This window comes from Hibiscus syriacus, unplaced genomic scaffold (assembly GCF_006381635.1).
Source record: "Hibiscus syriacus cultivar Baekdansim isolate YM2019G1 unplaced genomic scaffold, ASM638163v2 tig00111842_pilon, whole genome shotgun sequence".
NCBI classification, from domain to species: domain Eukaryota; kingdom Viridiplantae; phylum Streptophyta; class Magnoliopsida; order Malvales; family Malvaceae; genus Hibiscus; species Hibiscus syriacus.
In genome coordinates, this window is record NW_024063197.1 from 633,767 (window position 1) to 640,386 (window position 6,620).

Genomic DNA, 6,620 nt, shown 5'->3' on the forward strand with positions numbered 1-6,620 from the left:
TACTTTCCAGCTTTACTACTAAATCCATGAACTTTTAACTTATTTCGAAATCAAGCACATAGTTTTCAAAATTTGCAATTTAGTCACTGACCCTAAATTTCGGGATGTTACAAATCTCCCCTCTTTTAAAGAAAATTTGTCCTCGAATTTTCACTGAACATATCAATAAGAACATATCTTCTAATGTTCTCATACTACCTCTTTCACTTAATCTTTCCTTCCTTTATTTCTTCTGTTGCCTTTTTCCTTTATACATTCATGTACTGACACTTATCATATAAACAGTAACTAGTAACTTTAATCCATTTATGTCTTCTCTCTCCTTCCTTTATGCATTTTCCTTTGACCATTTCTGAAATTTCATATAATGTCACTAATCACATAGACGGTAACATCAATTTTCATCACTTAACATCATAAATTCATCTCTAAATACTTTATAATAACCAAATTCATTTTCCATCATCATTTAACCAAGAATACGACCTTAAATCTTCTTAAATACAATTCAACATACATTTTAAAGAATCTTTTCACATCACCTTGCACACTTGTCTTATTTGTATATCAAAATTGTCATCTGTACTTCCATATTTATCGTATTTGATCCTTTAAATCAATCCATTTCATTTCTTTTATTCCTTATTCCTTATACATAAATCATATATTTCCTTTCATGTTCACATACTCTTGTCTTATCACTTATACTCATCTTTATGTACCAATCTTCATTGCATCCTCATTACTCTGATAACCCATTTCTTATACATAACTTCATTCTTTATCATTTCTTATACTTGTATTTTCCTTCCTGAAGGTTCCATGTAAATACTTATCTCTGTTTCTACATCATAGCTATCTGCTCAGAATATACAACTATATTCAAATTCACATCATAATCAATTAACTCAACTTTATCTTTTCCTTCAATCTTATAACTCTATCACCTTTACTATGACAACTATTCAATAACATCTGTTCAATCTAGGGCACAAGTCCTAATCATCCAATCATATACATCCCGAAATTTCCGTTGTTCAAACTCAACATTATGACTTTCTTTGTCTTATAAACTAATTATCGATATACACATTCTCAAACTCTTCTTATCAATTCTCAGCTTTACTCAAATATACAACTGTATCCAGATCCATTCCATATTTGATTATCATATCCCGACAATATCTTACATTCTTATACTTCCCGTACATTCCCATCACATATTCTTGTTAGCCAACGCTAACTTTTTCTGTCTTAACTGCAAACCCTTATCATATAAACACTCTGGCTTATACACAATGTTATCCCTTCATTTCGAACTCATAAGCTCTAACTTATACATCTTATACGCTTGTCACTAACATACTTATTCTTGAACTCTTCTACCAAATCTTACTATATCATTTGATCTTTTTAACGCTCTTATGGTGACATTTGTTCACCATATTCTATCTTATCCACATACTAACAAAACTAATTCATATAACTTTTTCGATTCAACACAATAAAGATCTTCTATCACTATTCTAATATGATTTCAACTTTCTGAAATCAACCTTTAATCTTATAAGACACTTTCTGAGGTTTCTGCTCTTCATCCTGCCTGGCCAGGGCAGGTGAATTGCTATCACCATTAGATTTGTCAGTTATCGATTTACTTTACTTTGACAATTTCTATTAATCAATTCTTACTATCTCATACAAATCTTATTCTATTAGCAAGAAAGTATACTCCTTACACTATCAGATCAGAAATTTTCACCTTTAGTTGGCATGTACACATTTTTAAACCTCTTTTGACTTCGGTTTAAGCCTAGAATCGGCTAAACCTTAGCTCTGATACCATTAAATGTAACACCCCCAACCCGTACCCGACCTGGATTCGAGTCCGAGGTGTCACATTGACTTTTTCAAAACATTTACTTGTATAAAATAGTGAGTAATTTAAAACTTTTATACATGTAGCTTATTCAAAAGATTTCCAGAACTATTCAGAGCTTAAATGTTTTTGCAAAACCGTTCAGTGCATATACAATTCAGACATTTATTTACATGACAACCATTTTCAATGTACAGAATACATCTAATTCAAAACATCTTTTCTGATCTGATCTTCGGTAAGAAGTAACTGACCTGTCTTGCTCCACATTGCTCTCTATATTCTTCTCGAACCTACGTGTGAAACAATCACACGCTAAGTCGATGACTTAGTGAGGCAAGTAAAACATATAATAGAAATCATAAAACATTCCATATAACAAAACACATGAACATTTAATACTAACTTATCATACAAAATCATATACCTTTTTATATAACAAAGACACTCATGTACATATATCATCATCTACTTTCTTAGCATTATCATATATATTATTATCATTATCTCTATCATTATCATCGAATTATTTATCACATAATCTTGTACTTATCATTTCTGTATATCATATCACTCATATATCATTTCACCAAAAGCATATACATTATATATTGTATTATATTATCTCTTTGATTAGCCCATGGTACACTTGTGAGAACTATCGATATGTGAGTCTATAGAGGTTGTGCACTAATGCTGTCACCACAGCTCGTATCATTGCACCGAAGTGCACGTAGAATTACACCGTAGTGCCATATAATAATGTCCATAAGGACCACATATCATTCCTTAAGAATCATATACATATACTAGGGATCAAGTATGTGTCTTACAAGACTTCACGCATGTTCCACAGAATATATATATATCCCGAAGGACCGCGTAGAATTGCACCGTAGTGCCATATAATAATATCCATAAGGACCACATATCATTCCTTAAGAATAATATACATATACTAAGGACCAAGTATGTGCCTCAAAGACCTCATAAATGTTCCAAAGAATATACATATGTCCCGAAGGACCGCGTAGACCCTCGACTCTTGGCATGCCAACTATACCCCTAGTTCTCATGACACATAACATGGGCATTATCATTTATTTCATTTCAAATATTCACATAAACATGTAATTCACTTTCACATATCACGTATCACATAGCTTCTTTTCATATTATCACATAGTCACATAGTTCACTTACACGTAGATCATTTCCATATAATTCACATGTCATATATCTCATGTTCTTGTATTCATATAACATATAATCACATAGATTACTTTCACATCACATAATTCATAGTTATGATTTCATATATTTACCTAATTACAAAGCTAATTCACATATACATGTTTTCATATAATTTCTATCATTTCTCACCCAATCACATTTATTCATGTAAACATACTTATCATATCTTGTTCACATATGATCATATACTTCATATAACATATAGAAACACCTAGAACACTTTCACTTAGCTTATATAGTATTTCTAAATATATATCATTTAATAGTATTTTTATTTAGGTAATAATTTAATCTATTTACTTAATTCAATTTCATAATTTCATTATAATCTTTTCATATAGCTCCATAGATATTTAGCATATAACTTATCTTGTATATTCGTATCGTCCCTTTATATTCAAGTTTCCTAATTGATATACTATTCCCATTTCATTCTACAATTCAATCTTATTTAGTTCCCTTAACTCTCATTAAATCAAAAAGCTCTATTACACTAATTCCCATAATGGATCATACCACTATGTACTTGTCCAACTCATGTTTACCTAGTTCATATCACTTCTCATGAACTCACTCTCATCATCTTTTCCTATTCTTACATATTTTATCTCATAACCATGTATTCACATAGCCTTATATTTCATTATCATATTACTTATATTTGTTCTCCTATGACTCTTTATAAACATCTATTTTCATTTCCCTACATCTCTTGACTTATCTTCTATATTCATATAATTTCATAACTTATTTTATACTCTCATTAACACTTAACCGTATTTTTACATAAACCACATAGCACATACAAAACAAAACATATCAATTCATATAATCAAACATACATACACTTTATATCGTTAACATACTTATAATCAAGACTTAATGAGCTATTACTATAAGAATAGACTTATCACAAGTCCAATTTCCATATAATCTTATACAATAAGATGCACTCACTTGGGCCTCGTTGTTTTGAATCAATCCTAATCCTTAGTTTGTTCTGGAACAAGCTTTCATTCTATATCTACATAATAATACATTAATACTTATCAGTATACTGATTGATATATTCGAAACTATCACTCCTTAGGCTCAGAGAAAAGCCAATTTCATCTTTTAATGAAGGTATGCATCGATGCACTACTGATGCATCGGTGTATAAAATGCATTCGATGTTGTATTATTATAGGGATGCATCGATGCATGACTTATGCATCGATGCATTAATTGCATTCGATGTTTCTATTTTAAAAGAGTGCATCGATGCATTACCAATGCATCGATACTCCTTCAAATAATTTCTGGGTTTTAACCTTGATGCATCGATGCACTATGAATATGCATCGATGCACTCTTCCCAGAATCCTCTTTTATGCCCGAAAATCCACTCTTTTCAGCTTAATACTTCATATATCATCCCCTTTCTTATTTTTAACTTACATACTCATATTCAAACTCATTCCTATTCATTAATCACCTCTTTAACATCAAAATCCTATTCTCCATATGTAATTAAAGAATTTCACTAAATTTTCAACATGTTCCAAATTCAATTATATTGCTTCTAGCTTCTTAATTATACCCTTGACAAGTCAAATCCATCTTTAGAACTTCAAAAAACTTTTCTATAACAAAATTTCATTTCTACACCCTTCATATCATTTCCTTTCTAATTCTCTATTCTTGATGTTTAAAGCTTATATAAGCTTTCCTTAAGCTTATATAATACTCCAAGAATCAAAATCAACTTATAAATCCAAGAATTAAACAGCTGAAATTAAACTCACCTTTAAATGAGGCTTACGGGGGAGAAGAAGAAACTGGAGAAGAAGACTCTGGATAATTCTTTCCTTTCCCACGTGGTTTCCTTAAAAAGGGAAAAATAAAATCTTCTCTTAGAAAATACCATAATACCCTTGTTACTTTCCAGCTTTACTACTAAATCCATGAACTTTTAACTTATTTCGAAATCAAGCACATAGTTTTCAAAATTTGTAATTTAGTCACTGACCTTAAATTTCGGGATGTTACAATAAATACTTAAATTGAAAGAGATAATGTTTAGTTTGAATTTGAATTCTTTAGATAAGATTGTGATAGGATTTCATTTTAATCTGGTTTGTTGATGTAATTCAATCTAAAGCGTTAGATCCGAGGGAGCTCAACTATAAATATGAGCCTCCCCTCCTCATTTGTAAACATCCATTATTTCATTCAATCCTCCATTCTCTTGGGAGAGAGTAATAAAGCTCTAAGGCATTTACTCTACTTTCAGTGTTCTTTGCTCCCAAGTTCCTTTGTGTTGTTACCTATCTTGGTGGCCAAGAGTAGCCACACTTGTGTTTGCACTTCCACACAATAGTCCAACCTTGGTGGCTTGGAGTAGACACGTTGGTGTTAAATCTTCCGTAATCCTAGAAGCCTTGAGGGCTTGGTTCCAACCTTGGTGAGTTTACATGCTCACTAGGATTGGGTAAATCTTACTTAGTCGCACAGAAGACCAAGAAGAGTCAAGAAGCGTCTAAGGCCGCACGTCCCTGATACATGCACCAAATTTCTTTAATTAATAATACAACGAGAGTTTGTTTTTGCAAGTGCTGATTGCCTTGTGCCTTCGAAGCTTCTTCTCCTAGAGTTCTTTCAAGTTCTTGTGAGTGAGATTAATCTTAACACTCAAATTTGCATTTTCATCGCGACTAGGAGGGTTGGTTAGAGCCATATTATCGTGTTTTCCTTTTTATTGTGACTAAGAGGGCTCAATAGGACATTATCCATCTATTTTCCATAAATCAATCCTTACCATCATCACTTTTTCCATCCACCTTCACAAGGAAGATCTTTTGATTTCTTGATTATCATACTTTATTCTCAATTTCTTTATCTTTTGTTTATCTTGTTCTAATCTTGTTTCTTACCTTGTTTCCAACACTTAAAAGAAACTCTAAAAGACCTTAGCTACTGCCACCACCTTCCCCTATTCATCCCTTTTGTTCTTCATCGAGTCTAGAGCTTTCTAGATTTGATTCTTCCACAAGAGCAATGCTCATTAACCCGTCACCGCTTCTCCATCAATTGGTATCAGAGTTGGCCGATTCTTGGAAAGAAGCAAGCAATCTTGCTTGTTTTTCCACACAAAATCGTCAAGGTACCCTAACATAGCTAGTTCACAAAAGATTCGCCGTTTCAGGTTCTTTTTATTTAATTTTAATTTAGATTCAAATTCTTCTTGTCAGTTTGCTATTTTTTCAGAAATTTAAAAAATTGCAAATGAAGGAATTTAGGGCTGATTTTATCCATATCTCATATTCATCCTAAGAGTAATCTCAAATCCAAATTTCACCCCAATCAGAGTTCATTAGAGCTTTCAAATACATCATTCAAGTTTCATTGGCAGATTCGGTCTAGAATCTTGTCTAATCTCTTGAAAATTCTACATGAAGAATTTCTTGAAGAAAATTTGCAGATTGAAACTGCATGTATTGAAGAT